The 15,020-nt window shown below is 51.8% G+C and overlaps 1 protein-coding gene across 1 annotated transcript in view; it reads right to left on the reverse strand.

Annotated features, from left to right (window-relative positions):
- The window catches only part of LOC119441292 (dual oxidase maturation factor 2), a 509,715-nt gene that overhangs the window by 188,487 nt on the left and 306,208 nt on the right, over positions 1-15,020 (reverse strand). The gene's annotated exons all lie outside the window — the stretch shown is intronic.

The raw sequence follows: 15,020 nt of genomic DNA on the forward strand, positions 1-15,020 counted from the left end.
CCTCCGCGATCAACTTCAGAAACATTTTCAGAGCTAATTGCGGAGGCCACGCTCCGCTGTGCTGAGTACGGTGAACGCCACCTAGGTGGCGTTGGTAGTGCTTCTTGATGCCAGCGTCCCTTCGAATGCTGGCATCGAGGCGTCGTAGTGCTGAGACCACCGAAGCGTTCACTGTCGGTGCGCGTTAGTGTCATAATGCAGTACTTCTCTTTTCTGCTCGTAGGCGGCGGCACCGCCCCGAGCAAGAGCGCGGGTACACGGAGGAGTGTTAGATATATAAGGCGCGTCTGTGTATATCTCTGCAAATGCGTTTGTGGCGCAATGGGTTAAACGCTCGGCGATCTATCGTCGCGGACCGAGAGGTCGTGGGTTCGATTTCCAAATTTTGCATGTTTGTGGAACTTGTTCTTCTGGTTTCTTTCTTTGTATTATGTTCTATGACGTATTTCCGTGACGGAAATACGTCAGTGAAGTCTTGGTGGACCCCGGCATAAAACACTTTCGTGTTAAAACTGCCCTACCCGGCCCGCCCGGCCTACGGGCCGGGCCGGGACCGCGCTTTCGGGTAAGCCCAAGCCCGTACAGTGCTCCACGACGGAGACGTCGCGTTTGCTCTCCGCCGTGCGTTCGCTCTCCGTGAAAGCGCGCGTCCCTCGCGCGCTGTATGTGCGTCCCTCGCACATACAGAACACGGCGCGCGGCGACGATTTTATCGCCCTTGCAAGTCTCGCCCCACAGCCACATCAGAAGTTGTCACAGACCCCGTGAACGAGGCGCAGACGCCGGACTAAATTCCAAAGCCGAATTATCAGCTTCCGAAAATAATCCCACGAAAGCAAGGACAATTAAGAATGGGCCCTCTGGTGCGCCAGCGAACGCCGGTTGCTGTACAAAGACCGAGTCAGAGCCCAGAGTTGTCAAAACACAACAAAATATAGACCTTTTCACAAACCGACGTTTGAGCAGCGCCATTGGCCGACACGAGCGACGTCTAGCGTCGCCGCCATTTTGGACTGTGCGCCTTGCGAAAGCAGGCCGGCCGCACTTCCGTTGTGTGATCTTCGCCGCGCATTATTTCCATTGTTTTCTTCCGCTTCGCTTGTCTTGTGCCGCTTGACTTGTTACATGTTTCACGTGCTCGCGTGAGCGCTCAGTGTAGTGTGCCATGGCAACAGCAAGCCCAGCCAGTGGATGTGGTGTTTCTTCGTCGGTAGCGGCGGCAGCCGCGTCTGCTTCGTCGAGACCTGGCGTGCTAATCAGCGGTATGTTTCATTGTTATTGCTGGGCACATGTGACCGTATCGTCGATTGAATCTGATCACCATTACGTTTCGCGATTGAGGGTTGCCTCACTTAGCGAAAGCAGGCGCGTACGTAGCTGTCGGGCAATGCTTATAGAACCAGGCGCCGGCGGCCCGACGACGCGTGTCAGTGGTTGGTAGATATGCGGCGGTTACTCCATACGCTTCCGACGCAACTGAACAGCTCAATGATGCAAAATTTATCGGATCTGGTGCGGTGCAGGGTGCTTATAACCAAATGTCAAAGCATAAAGCGTGGCGATCGAGCACCGCGGTACCTGCAGCGAACCGAAGCGCGGCAGTGATCACAGATGCCAGCGCGACTAATACAGCCCAGGTGCTAGATTTTTATTTTTAGTATTTATTTATTTATAGATACTGTCAATCCCAATAGGGATTATAACAGAACTTGTTATAAAGATATATTTGTTTACCTATTTTTTACGTCTGTTTACCTGGAATGGCTTTTCTTTCGAATGTCTGAATTTGGAACAAGCTTCGCTCACGGTGAACCTTATACGTAGATCGTGCGCGAAGTTTGTATTCAAGATATCGCGTACGGCAAGAATTGTTCGTGTGCGCTATCTCTGAAGCGAAATAAGCCAATAATACTGGAGCGTTAGGGCCATCTCTGCTCTTTCTCTTGTTTCCCTTACACCGTCTCACTGTGGTATGTTCATAATAAAGTAATGTCGAGTCTAAACTATTGTCGAATGAATACATATGCATATGACTGTAAACCACTACTGACCGTGAGTGAAAAGCGCTTAGTGGTCAGCGAAGCAGTCTCTGCACGCACGTAAGTATTTCACTTGATCGACTGTGCGAATTTTTTTTCGTTACTGTTATTCTTGCAAGCATGATGCTATTGTCCGCGTACCCATGCGAATACCGTTTTTTTACGTTCTTACTTGCGCGGGCTCATTTAGCGCGTTTCTACGCCACGCACAGTTAGCGCATTACGGTTCCCGAACTCTAACACTGGCGCTAGGCCGCACTGATGAGGTCGACACGTTCGTTTTTGCATTCTCTTGCTGCCCAAGCACATAGACAACGCTCAAAGATGAGTGAGCTCGATGCAGCACTACACTGTTGAAGTTAATTACCTTTATTGGCAGGGCCGCGCAGGGTGCGTGTGAACGCAGAGACTATGTTTTGGTGGACACAGAGACTGCATACATCTTCCATAGGACACGATTTTTCCAGATCGTTGCGAAGTGTATTTACCGACTAGTTCTCTCGCAAAGTGCTCCAATTTGTCTTATACCGGTGTCACACGGCCACTTTTGATAGCGATCGAGACCGATCTGGATCGGAATGTCCGACCGCGATTGGCTCCGTTCCGCAGATTGAGCAAAGAAGCCAATCGCGACCAAGAAATTCGACCCATACCGGGCTCGATCACGATCAAAAGTGCGCCGTGTGATCCACGTATTAGGCACTGGAATGAAGTCGTATTTGAAAGAATAACAAATATAGCCTCTGCCACTACATACGAGAAAATGTTGCATCGAAGAGCTGACAATTCACGCAACCTGTTGGGAAATGTGCCGAAAAGAGTTTACCAAAATGCGTTATTTTACTGATGTGTGCATTGGTTCACATTAGACTGAAATGCCAAGTCCTCAGTTGATGCAGGAAACCGGCGAAGCGTGAACATACCACATCGCGGCAGTGGTCTCGCGGAGTGCTGTGTTGTGGACACACTAAGTCCCCAAAATCGCTATTTTCCGCTGGTTGTTTGTGCACCCATCAACTGCACAGTGCTGGCCTGTAGCCTTTTGATGATATATGCCATTATTTACGAGCGTAAGTCATTCGTGACAAAAATAAACGGAAACATCGAAGGAAAGCTACAACTCCGCAATGCAAGTGCAAGGCAAGCTCACAGTCCAGACCGAACAGGCAACACTGACACATACTCGCCACGCCAGACCGTCGGGAGCGCCCTCGTGAAAACGTCTATATTCTTCACACAAGGCAGTTACACACACACTTACACACTTAGGCTAGATACAACACAATACAAATCAGATGGGTATTAACAAACACAATAAAATAATTAACGACAAGCACTAACAGTCCAACACGTAAAGTACAAAATAAATAGGAACACTAAGTGTCCAATCGTATTCACCGTGCTGGTTGGTCTTGGAGTCAGACGATCTCGGCGTAGCTCGAGCAAATCTCGAAGGAAGAACTTCTTCCGGAAATGCAGACGCTCGATGAACTTGTCGACAAGCTTGCCGGGGAATCCCCTTCTTCCGCAGACGCTCGGTCTTCAACGTTACATCACTTCACCGATGCGGACTGAACTCTCTGAACTCCTGAATTCCTGGATTCCTGGATTCCACCCTCTGATTCTCGCACGGCGGTTATATAGCTTCCACAGTCGTTTTCGAACATTCTTATCGGTGTCGTGATCTCGTAGCATGGCCAAAGCTTGGGAAGCTTCTACTCTTTTCTCGTACCTTCGACCGCTGCTGTCGGAACATTCTCGAGGGGTGGTGATGACGCATGCTGTTGGCGCGCGTTCACACTTTAAGTATCTCTGTCGACTCGTCGGGTGAGAAGGTGTCTCGGCGCGCGCGTGTGCTCTCTCTCTCTCTCTCTCCGGTTAACGTCGCTCCGTCGAGTCTCTTCCAGACGTTTCGGCGCTGTTATTAGCGTTGCTGTTTGAGACGTATGCGCTGTCCGCCTCTGTTGTAGTTGCCGCGGGGCCGGCGTGTTCTTTCGCTGGCTTGCGTGATACGCGGCGCGCGCTTGGATTACGCGCTCTTTTGTGACAGAAGTTCTTCTGGTCAAGCAGGCCTTCAGGCGTGCGGAGGTCCGCGGGGTCACTGCAACACTTCATTGGATCCCTGGCCACCAGGGCATCGAGGGAAATCAGAGAGCCCATGAGGCGGCGCGCGCCCTTCTTTCCAGCCGCGTCATCTCCCCGGATCCTTCAGAGACCCCCAGCACCAGCACAACTAGCACGACAAAAGGACCACCGTATGACCCAGACAGAGCTCTGAGAGTAGCAGTCAACCGACGCAAGAGGGAACTCCGTGCGAGTGCCCCACCAGACCCAAACCCACTTCCCGCGGGTGTTCCCAGGTCGGGGCACGTGCTGCTGCATAGGCTCCGTTCCGGCTTCGTCCTCACACCGGACGTGCTGGAGCGGTGGCGGTAGTACCAGCCACGCCGGGAGAGACGCCTTCCTTTCCCTTCTCCTGACTCCCTTCCGTCGCAGGAACCTGGCCCCTCGACAGCCTCTGAGGACGAAGAAACACCCCAGGAGCCGCACAGGTGTCCTGACTGCGGCGTGGCCACGCGACCATCCACAGCCCATTTGTTTTGGGAGTGCCAGCGCTACGCTAAGCAGCGGGACCACCACCTGAGGGCGGTGCAAGTGTCGTCCTACGAGGAGTGGATTAGGCCCGAAACTGGATTGGCGGATTCCGACAGGCCCATTCTGGACTGGCTCTTGAGTTTCGCCAAGGACACGCAGTTTCTAGGACGGCTCTAATTTCTCCTTCCCTCTCCCCTTCCCATTCCACATAATAGGCCTTCGAGCCATCCTACAATAAATACATTTTTATCATCATCATCATCACCCTTGGAGATAAAGCTCGGGAGTGTGAGGAGTGCGCCTCTTGTTACGACGTCACATTTCTATGAGAAGGTGGGAGGGGACGTCGTGTCCGCATGTGCTCCGCGAATCTTCCTGCTTTTTGGTGGAAAATTGTGTGTGCGACTGATTTCCACATCATCACTGATCTGTAAAGTGGTCCCGCATCGACTGAAACTACCCACAGCTGTGAGTGACCGGAACTTATTGTTTTGGAAGCTCATACGTGCCTTCGTTTCTTGCGAGCTCGCTAAGACCAAAGCCGTGCCACGTAGGCGGCCGCAGGAACGCCAGAGTGTGCGGCGAAAGCGCGCTCGATGGCTCTTGCAAATCAAGCCCCCGACGTAGCCGCGCGTCCCGGGCCATAGCGGATGGCGGACACGCGTGGCGAAGACTTTGATAACATGGATTTTCAAGAATCCGCTGTTCACAATCTCCCGGCACCAATAGGACCCAGCGATCAGAACGACGGTACAGGGAGCCAAAGTCAAACGGATGGGTGCTGGCAGACGGTCCTTACGCTTCGGTAGAAAAAAGCCATTGCGAAAGAGAATAAGACCACACCACCGGAATATTCCGGGACCTTGAAGCACCAAGAAACTTCCGCTGGTCACGCAACCGGAAAATCTAAACGGAAACCAGCCTACAGGCGGTTACCCCCCCCCCCTCCCGATAGACGACTTCTAGATAGTGATGCGAGGCATCAGGGGCTACTGGTGATGAACCTGACTAGTCCACTGCTGGCGGCCGCCGTGATTGTTGCAGGCAGAGGGCAAATATCAGGTGAGCAATTTTTGCTCAGAATCAAGCCAGGCTCCAACATCTTTACCGTGTCCACGCCTCACCAGACAGTGGCGGACTACGTTAGACGCATTACAACGATAAACATCAAGGCAGACCTCACTCGATCAGCGCCCATGTAGCGACAAGTTACGGGACAACAAAGGGTGTAATTCACGGCTTGGACCCGCACACGACGCCTGAAGCACTAAAAGCGAATCTGCACACATTCGCACGCTAGGGGTCGAAATTCTCCAAGCACGCATGTTCCGTAACACTAAAACGGCAGTTATCACCTTTTTTGGAAGGATAACGCCGCGGTACGCTTACTACAACGGCGGAGAACTTGCTCGCTACCCCTACAAGGTCACCACTCAGGTGTGTAAAGTGTGCCACCAAATGGGTCACCGATCGGACGTCTATGTCCCCAGCCAGACACACCAGTATGTCATACATGTCCATGGACAACAGGACCCTGTAGCCGGACACGAGTACGCTCCCAAGTGTGTAGCCTGTGGCGAGGGTCACATGACAGGAGACCGAAGTTGCAAAAAACGTCTGAAACCCCAAAGCAACAGAACTCCGAGGGCTGGCGTTCACCAGTCTACCCGGAAGGACACCTCAACGAAGCCACCTCAACGCCAACGTTGGTTAAGTTCCGACGATGGAGAATCCGCATCGGATCCCTCGCCAGAGCTACCAGGGACTCGCCGTCCATCCAGATCGCGGACTCCAAAGAACTCTACTGAAAAAAATAGCCCACCTCATTCACAATCACTCAAAACGTCTAAATCTAGGGCTCCCGGCACTGCGACCAAGCAAGCGCCACAAGATAACACGGTAAGCTGGGCACGAGTCGTTTCTCCTACTGCTCCTGTAACATAAAATCCCGCATATCAAAAAATCATTAACGAAAACAAGCTTCTCCGCGAGAGCCTGGCAGAAATCAAACGAGAGTTGGCCTCCCTCAAAGCTAGCAGCTACTACTATGTGCTGTTTTGAGGGAGTTGGCCTCCCGCAAAACAGCACATACTAAAGAAGCAGGCTTGCCTGTCAAGGTTATAACGACGCCTAACTCCATGGAGGGCACACTCCAACAAGTAGTGCAACAACTACGTACTATGCAAAATTTTTAGCAGCAGATGTACGCAGAATTTCAAAGCCTAAAAACTTACGTCGATGAATTTGTGGCCAGTGTAAGGACCACGGTTCGTAAGCGAGCCAGCACCAGCCTGGGGGCTCCGTCTAGCCGTCGTCCGAAACCCATACCGTCCTCGGACAGCGAGAGCACTATTCATGGCGAGTAAAACGCGAGCACACCACGAATATCTCGAAGTCTGGCAATGTAAGTGCCGCACCTTCCACAAAAGGGCGGCTGCTCTACAGCAATACATTAACACTGCGCCAGTCAAACCTGATGTCACTTGTCTACAAGAGATCGGTAACAAGCCGATCAAGTCGACTGGCTACTACACGATATCCCACCCAGATTACCCTAAGGTCGCGACGATGGTGCTCAAGGACATAGCAACTAGTATAGATTATCTGGCGACTAGCAGCATCAACCACCAAATCGTAACAATGCTACCGCAGAAGCATAGCAAAGCAAGAAACATAATCACGAATGTGTATAGCCCACCTAAAGAAAAAAGAGCCGATTTTGAGACACTCATTCGGTATGTCAAGGGTCACTTCAGCACCCACGATCGACTACTGCTTCTTGGGGACTTCAATGCCCCTCGCACCAGCTGGGGTTACCGAACAGACACCCCCAAAGGCTCGAGCGAGAAGTCGAAGCATATGAACTCCAACTCACCATTCTCTCCCAAAATCCGACGAGATAACAGCGTCAGCGCACACACCTTTCCAGATCTAACATTCACAAACAATGTCGACGAGGTATTCTGGACCAACCTAGGGGAGAATATGGACAGTGACCATTTCATTCTCAGCGTGTCGGTAGGCTCTCCCGAAATGCAGCGAGCCTGTGGGCATGTGGTAATCACGGATTGGGTAAATTATCGCAAAGTCCCCCTGCCGCAGATATTACCCGAGAACGCTGAAGACTGGGCAACGCACATACGAGACGCTCATAAAACGACATCTAAGCGGATAGCGCTCACAGCGGAAACGCCGGTAGTTGACAGCCGTCTGCTGCATATGTGGGAAGGCAGAAGGGGGCTAACCAAGCGATGGAAAAAAACAGCGACTTAATCGCAAACTGCACTATAGAATCGCCGAAATATCCGAGCGGGGAAGCGCTTACGCACAGCAGTTAGAGGCAGCGAGTTGGGTGAGTTTTTGTGACTCACTTCGCGAAACGTTACACACCTCTAAGACATGGGCAATACTTCGCAGCATAATGGAACCAGGCAAAACCAAAACGGCCACGAACCGCACCCTTCAAAAACTTGCCGGATAATTTCCGGGAACAGAACAGGCCCTCCTCACTAAGCTCAAAGATAAGTACGTAAGGGACGTAACCACTCCGCCATGCATCCTACCATACAAAGGGCAAGAAAACGCAGTGCTCGACGTACCGATAACTAAAGCAGAACTTTTTGCGGCAGCGTAAGCTGCGAAGAGGAATACTGCTCCAGGATCGGATCAGCTCACAAATGCTATGATTTGGAACCTGAGCGAAGAACACCTCGAACAGCTTACTCGATATTTTAATGAATGGTTATGGGAGGGGGCGTGGTTCTACAACAGTAGAAGGAGGCCAAAATCACGCTTATTCCGAAAGCAGGAAAACCTCATGATCTACAAAATCTCAGACTGATATCACTAACCTCCTGTCTAGGCAAATTATTTGAGAAAGTGTCTCACGTCTTACATTGAAGACCGCATGCTTCTTTCCCACAGACATATTAGGCTTTCGCCAACATTTCTCAACTCAGGATGTCTTCCTGCTACTTCGGGAAGAAGTCCTTTACAACACGTACGACGGTTGATACAGAACAACTGATCCTCGCTCTGGATTTGAAAAGTGCATTCGACACTATGTCACATGAACTCATCTTATCTGAGCTGAATGACATCGGTTGTGGAGAAAGAGTCTATGACTACGTTCGCTCTTTCCTAACCTCTCGCATCGCGACAATAGGCATCGGCACTACACGCTCAGACTCTTTTCCCATGCCCAATAGAGGAACACCACAATGGGCGATACTGTCGCCCCTTCTTTTCAACATCGGCATGAGACGCTTAGCCAAAAACTCGACGTCATACTCGGGCTCGGGTACGCGTTATATGCGGACGATATTACACTATGGGCCACCAGCGGCTCTTTAGGACAAAAAGAACAAATCCAGCAAGAAGCAGCGACCGCTGTTGAAACCTTCGCTCGCAGCAGCGGAATGAGCTGCGCTCCCGATAAATCAGAATATATTAGGATCCGAGGTCGAGACCGTCAAACTCACGAGCCGGTCAACCCCTTTATAGGAGACAACCAGGTAAGAGAGGTACAGAAAATGCGAGTCCTCGGACTGTGGCTGCAAAGCAACAAACGAGTGGACCACACCATTAAAACTCTTAGAACTACCGTGAAACAGATCTCCCGCAAGATTCGTAGAGTAACCTATCACCGAAAAGGTTTCAAGGAAACTGAGACGATCCGGCTCGTTCAGGCTTTTGTGCTAATTCGTCTCACATATAGTCTCCAGGACTCCACGAAAACTGAACTAAGTGCCCTAGATGTGTTGATCAGAACGTCGGACAAAGCGGCTCTCCGCCTACCACAGGGAACCTCCACTGAACGCCTGGCGGCCCTAGGAATACATAACAACTACGAGAAGCTGTGCGCAGCGGTGCTTATGTCTCAACGGGAGAGGCTTAGCTTAACCTCCACTGGCAGAACATTACTCTGCCGCGTTGGTTACCCCGCTCCTCCACAGTATGCAGGAGAAGAACGGGAATCTCTGCCTAAAGTCCTTCGTGAAAAGATCATATATAGTAGCCCCAATCCTCAAAAACATGAGTCCCAAATACCACCAGGGTCATAGTAGTGCACGAGCACGCAAGTTAATGCAGCAATTCGGTACACATCCGGATACGGTCTGCACAGATGTCGCTGGATGCAGTACTTATAAGTACGCCCTCGCAGTAATAGGAGCAGCCGCAGATCAAGGGCTTGTGACTTGTGCCACGGCTCGAGTCGCATCTGCGAATACCGCAGTAGATTCAGCTATCGCGCTAGCTATTAAAACTAAGGACGCTCTGGGGAACTCGTCGATAATTCTTACAGATTCCCAAGTCGCATGTAGATTATTCCTCACCGGGAGACTACCACACAGCACCACTCACCTATTAGGATCCAGCCTAACGCAGAACCACATAATCATCTGGTGCCCGGGTCACACAAGACTCGATGGCAATGAGAGAGCGGACGGCGCAGCTCGTGCTTTTGTCAACCGAGCGGCCGACCACTCTTCAGAAAAACCCTTCTTACCGCGAGACATCCTTGAGTACCAACGGCGCGAGCGACGAAAGTACAGTCCACCACACCCTGATCTATCCGGGCGGGACTCTTATGACTGTCGCCGAACAGACGCACACATATCCAAATCTTTATTTGAAACATGCCATTCACCCCACATTCTACAGCGCTCACTCACTGTCCGTGGTGCGGAGGCCGGCCAACTGTAGCCCACATTACGTGGGATTGCCAGAACAGGCCACCCACACACCGCAAATAGCCGGCGAACTTTCCGCAAAGGAGCAATGGGAGACTTGGCGCGGCAGCGAGGATTGGGAGATGCAACTAGCGCTCCGCGACCAGGCACGGCGGAGCCCTGGTCAGTGGAGCCCTGGATTAGGGGCTCCACCCACCCGCTCCCCACACCTGTTATTTTGAATAAACGTTCTGACATATATATATATATAATATATATATATATATATATATATATATGGCGCTGGCTAACACTCCCAGTATTATTTCTAGTTGTAAAAACATAAATACCCCAGAAAGTGGATGGGAAAACGGTTCCGCGGTAGCTGAATGGTGAGAGCATCGCACGCGTAATGCGAAGACGTTGGTTCGTTCCCCACCTGCGGACAGTTGTTTTTTCATCCATTTTCATTTTCGTTAATTTATCATTTCCTTAATTCAATTAATAAGTACAAGTAATTTCCCCTATGTTGTCCTTGGTGTTATTGTTTGTTGGCTTCGTATGATATGCTTATTAAAAGACCTGGCAAATGGAAATTAACTTCGATAAAATGGTATCTATGACTATTTCGAACAAAAAGGAACCCTTGAAATTTGCCTACAGTAATGGCGAGAAGATTTTGGCTTATGTCACCGAGTTCAAATATCTTGGAGTAACTTTTTCTTCCAACTTAGAATGCCACAAACACGTGGACTTCATTTGTTCCAGGGCACCAAAGCGACTAGGATATTTAAAAAGGACACTAAAAACAGCAACCAAGGAATGCAAACTAGCAGCTTACAAATCCCTCGTGAGGCCTGCTCTAGAGTATGCATGTGTTTTCTGGTCACCTCACTGCGTATCTGTTATATCAAAGCTTGAGGCTGTGCAGAAGAAAGCTGTCAGATTTATTTGTAATCGGTACGATCGCAATTTCTCCCCTTCTCTGCATGCTGGTCTGTTATCGCTTGAGCCGTTGGCACATAGGCGCACGTGTGAAAGGATTATAATGTTGCACAAAATTGTACATGCTTCTGTCATTGTCGACGTACCTGTGACATTTGTTAGCTTCTCGGCGCGTGTAACACGAAGAGCCAATCCATTGAATATTGTTCCCTTTCGATCTCGCTTAAATAGCTTCAAATTTTCTTTCTTGCCATTTACCATTGAATTGTGGAATAACCTACATACTCATTTCCGAGATTTGCCACCTCAGCGTTTTGTAGACGAAGTTCGTTTACATGTGACATGTTGATTGTATGTTGTCTTGATCTACATACCCACTCCTGCTATGTCTCAAATCTGAGACAGCAGTATTTGTAAATAAATAAATAAATAAATAAATAAATAAATAAATAAATAAATAAATAAATAAATAAATAAAAAAGCGGGCCCCTCGGTCCCCTTTCTTCTCGTTCAATATATATATCGCCCTTGAACTTTATCCGGAACCTGAGTGCGATGGCGACGAAGACGTCAGAAATCCGGTTGGAGTGTGCTTATAATTGCTGTCGCAATAAAAGATGCGCGCAGCGTATGCCGCCATGTTGTGAAATATACCGTGCTCTTCTGCGTACTTTACGCGTTTCAGACGGCAAATATTACGCATTAAGCTATCGCGTCGGTTACATCGGTGTTTTGTGTGTCATCGTGGGAGCTCTTTATGAGCCGTGAAAATGCTGCAGCTTCAGTCTTCCTGTTTCTTTATGAGACAAGCAAAACCGCGAAGCTCTGTATGGCTACGTTCTCACCAAAAGTGTGTGCGTCGACAGGGTGTGTAGAAAAAAAATGTGGTTGATCCCTCTTATATAGGAATCGGTATAGAACACGAAAGTGAAACGTGTCTTCACAGAAGTAGTGTAATGTTTATTGCACATTGATATATAATGTCTATTGGTGTTTTGTGGCTAAAGCGCCCTTAGGCGTTGATGCACCCACGCTGACGCCTGGTGGCACGTCTCCTCCATCACGACTACCAACGTCGATGACCATGAGCAACCGTCGTGCATATGGAAGCTGCACTACGCTGCACACGCTAGCACAACGCGAAAGACGAAGCACGTAACTGACACACTAATACAACGCGCAAGACAAAGCACGTAACTGAATCGTCACCGAGTCAAATCAGCGCGTACAGCGCGTCGTAATTGCAGCCTCCGCGATCAACTTAAGAAACATTTTCAGAGCTAATTGCGGAGGCCACGCTCCGCTGTGCTGAGTACGGTGAACGCCACCTAGGTAGCGTTGGTAGTGCTTCTTGATGCCAGCGTCCCTTCGAATGCTGGCATCGAGGCGTCGTAGTGCTGAGACCACCGAAGCGTTCACTGTCGGTGCGCGTTAGTGTCATAATGCAGTACTTCTCTTTTATTGCGATAGCAATTATATGGACACTCAAAAGCAGATTTCTGCCGTCGGCGTCGCCGTCGCCGTCGCCGTGAGGTTCCGTATGACGTCAATGGAGATGAAATCGTGACCGCGCGCCGCCGAACGCTGTATGTGCGAGTGAAAGGGCGCGAGGGACGTGCTCTTTCGCGGGGAGTGAACGCACGGCGGAGAACAAACGCGCGTTCCGCGCCGTGCTTGCTTAAGGGCTGCAGAAGTAGGCGTCTCTTTCCTCCTTTACAATCACCATATATGTGGAGCAAACGCGCCTTCTTCCGATGCGCGAGAGGCCGTGGGGGAGGGAAGGGAGGGGGAGGGAAGGGAGGCGACGTTTAGCTGCGGCACCAAGTGCCTATTTATATCAGAGGCTCCGGCAACAGTCACCAACGCCGCACGCATTTTGAGCGAACGCGGGCAAAACGCCGACGGCGTCGACAACAGTTCTGCGCGTTGCCGGTGCTGCTGCATGTCCAAGTTTATACAGCTGATAAAGCTAATATCATTACTCCGTATAGCTCTCTACAAATTTGCTATCGCAATTAATGCTTCACCTTTCAGGTGAAACTGCGACAACTTTTTTTCTGCTCGTAGGCGGCGGCACCGCCCCGAGCAAGAGCGCGGGTACACGGAGGAGTGTTAGATATATAAGGCGCGTCTGTGTAGCTCTCTGCAAATGCGTTTGTGGCGCAATGGGTTAAACGCTCGGCGATCTATCGTCGCGGACCGAGAGGTCGTGGGTTCGATTTCCAAATTTTGCATGTTTGTGGAACTTTTTCTTCTGGTTTCTTTCTTTGTATTATGTTCGTGTACATTGTAAGCTGACGTATTTCCGTGACGGAAATACGTCAGTGAAGTCTTGGTGGACCCCGGCATAAAACACTTTCGTGTTAAAAATGTCACAGTTTCGCCCTAAGGGCGAAGCAATGAATGCGATAGCAACACAGCAATGTCATACGAAGTAAGGTGAGCGGCTTTGGTAGCAACAACACGCAGAACTGTTGTCGACGCCATCGGCGTTTTGCCCGCGTTAGCTCAAAATGCGTGCGGCGTTGGTGACTGTTGCTGGAGCCTCTGATATAAATAGGCACTTGGTGCCGCAGCTAAACGTCGCCTCCCTTCCCACCCCCTCCCCCACGGCCTCTCGCACGTCTGAAGAAGGCGCGTTTGCTCTACATATATGGTGCGGAGTTCGCCCTGACTGTCGAAGAGAGAGGTTGTGTTGCGTCTCGCTCCGACGACCTCGCCTCGCCAGTCGCGCCTAGCTCTTCTCCCGTGCGGTCGTGCCTGCACTTCGCCCCGGCGTGTGCTGAACGAGCCGCGTGGCTCACCATCGTCGGCGACGTCACCTGCAGCCGCGCACGATTTGCGCGTCCCAACGCGCAACCTCGTGTGTTCCCTGCGGGATTGCATCGTGCGACGAGTGGATTTGCTTCAGTGTTGTGCTCCGCGAGTGGCGTGCCCAACCCGACATCTGTGCCGCGTCCCCGGCTGTGCCGCCTCGTGCGCGCATCGCGTGGTCGGTGCTGTGCGCGCGACGTGCGTGTAGTGTGTTTGCCCCCTGTGCCGCGCGGTTCGCGTGTTGACTGCAGAGCCGAGCGGCATGGAGGGCTTCCGCAGGCCAGGAGAGCGCCCGCCGCGCGCGGGCCATCGTCGAAGTGCGAGCGCGTCTCTCGCGACCCTTGTGCCCGTGACGCTACAAGCGCTACAAGCGTCGCGTGAGCGAGGCGAACTAGAGGTGCGCGCCGCCGAGATCGTGGACGCGTGGATAAAGAAACAGGCCACCACCACCCAAGCAGCTGCCGCCGCGGCCGCGCCCGCCGTCACCGAGACACACGTGGCGCCGGCGGCGCCTTCCCCCCAGGCGAGCCTTCTCCCCGCGGAGCAAGTCGCCGCCATTGCAGACTTGGCCAGCGCCGCCCCGCTGCCCCCTTCGGACGACGAGGAGGCCATGGACTCCTCCTCCTCGCGCAAACGCACGCGCGAAGCAGAGAGCGAGGAGGAGGAGCAAACCGGTCGCCGCAAGCTGCCGCCGCCGACCGCCCCACCTTGCCCGGAGAGCAGGGACGACGGCGACGCCATCTCCCGGCGCCCGGGGGACTCAGCCGCCTCCTCGTCACCGCCCGCGGCAAGAGATGGCGCCCCCGCCGATCCGCCGCCTGCGCCGGCTCTCCTGCTCCCCTCGAGCATCAGCGCCGCCCCTCGGACGCCCGGCGAGTCGTCCGCTGCCTCCTTCGCGCTCTCCCCGAGGGAGGGCGCGCGCATCAACACGGTCGCTCCTCCGGCTGCCGGCGAG

Source organism: Dermacentor silvarum, chromosome 2, assembly GCF_013339745.2.
Source record: "Dermacentor silvarum isolate Dsil-2018 chromosome 2, BIME_Dsil_1.4, whole genome shotgun sequence".
Taxonomy (NCBI): domain Eukaryota; kingdom Metazoa; phylum Arthropoda; class Arachnida; order Ixodida; family Ixodidae; genus Dermacentor; species Dermacentor silvarum.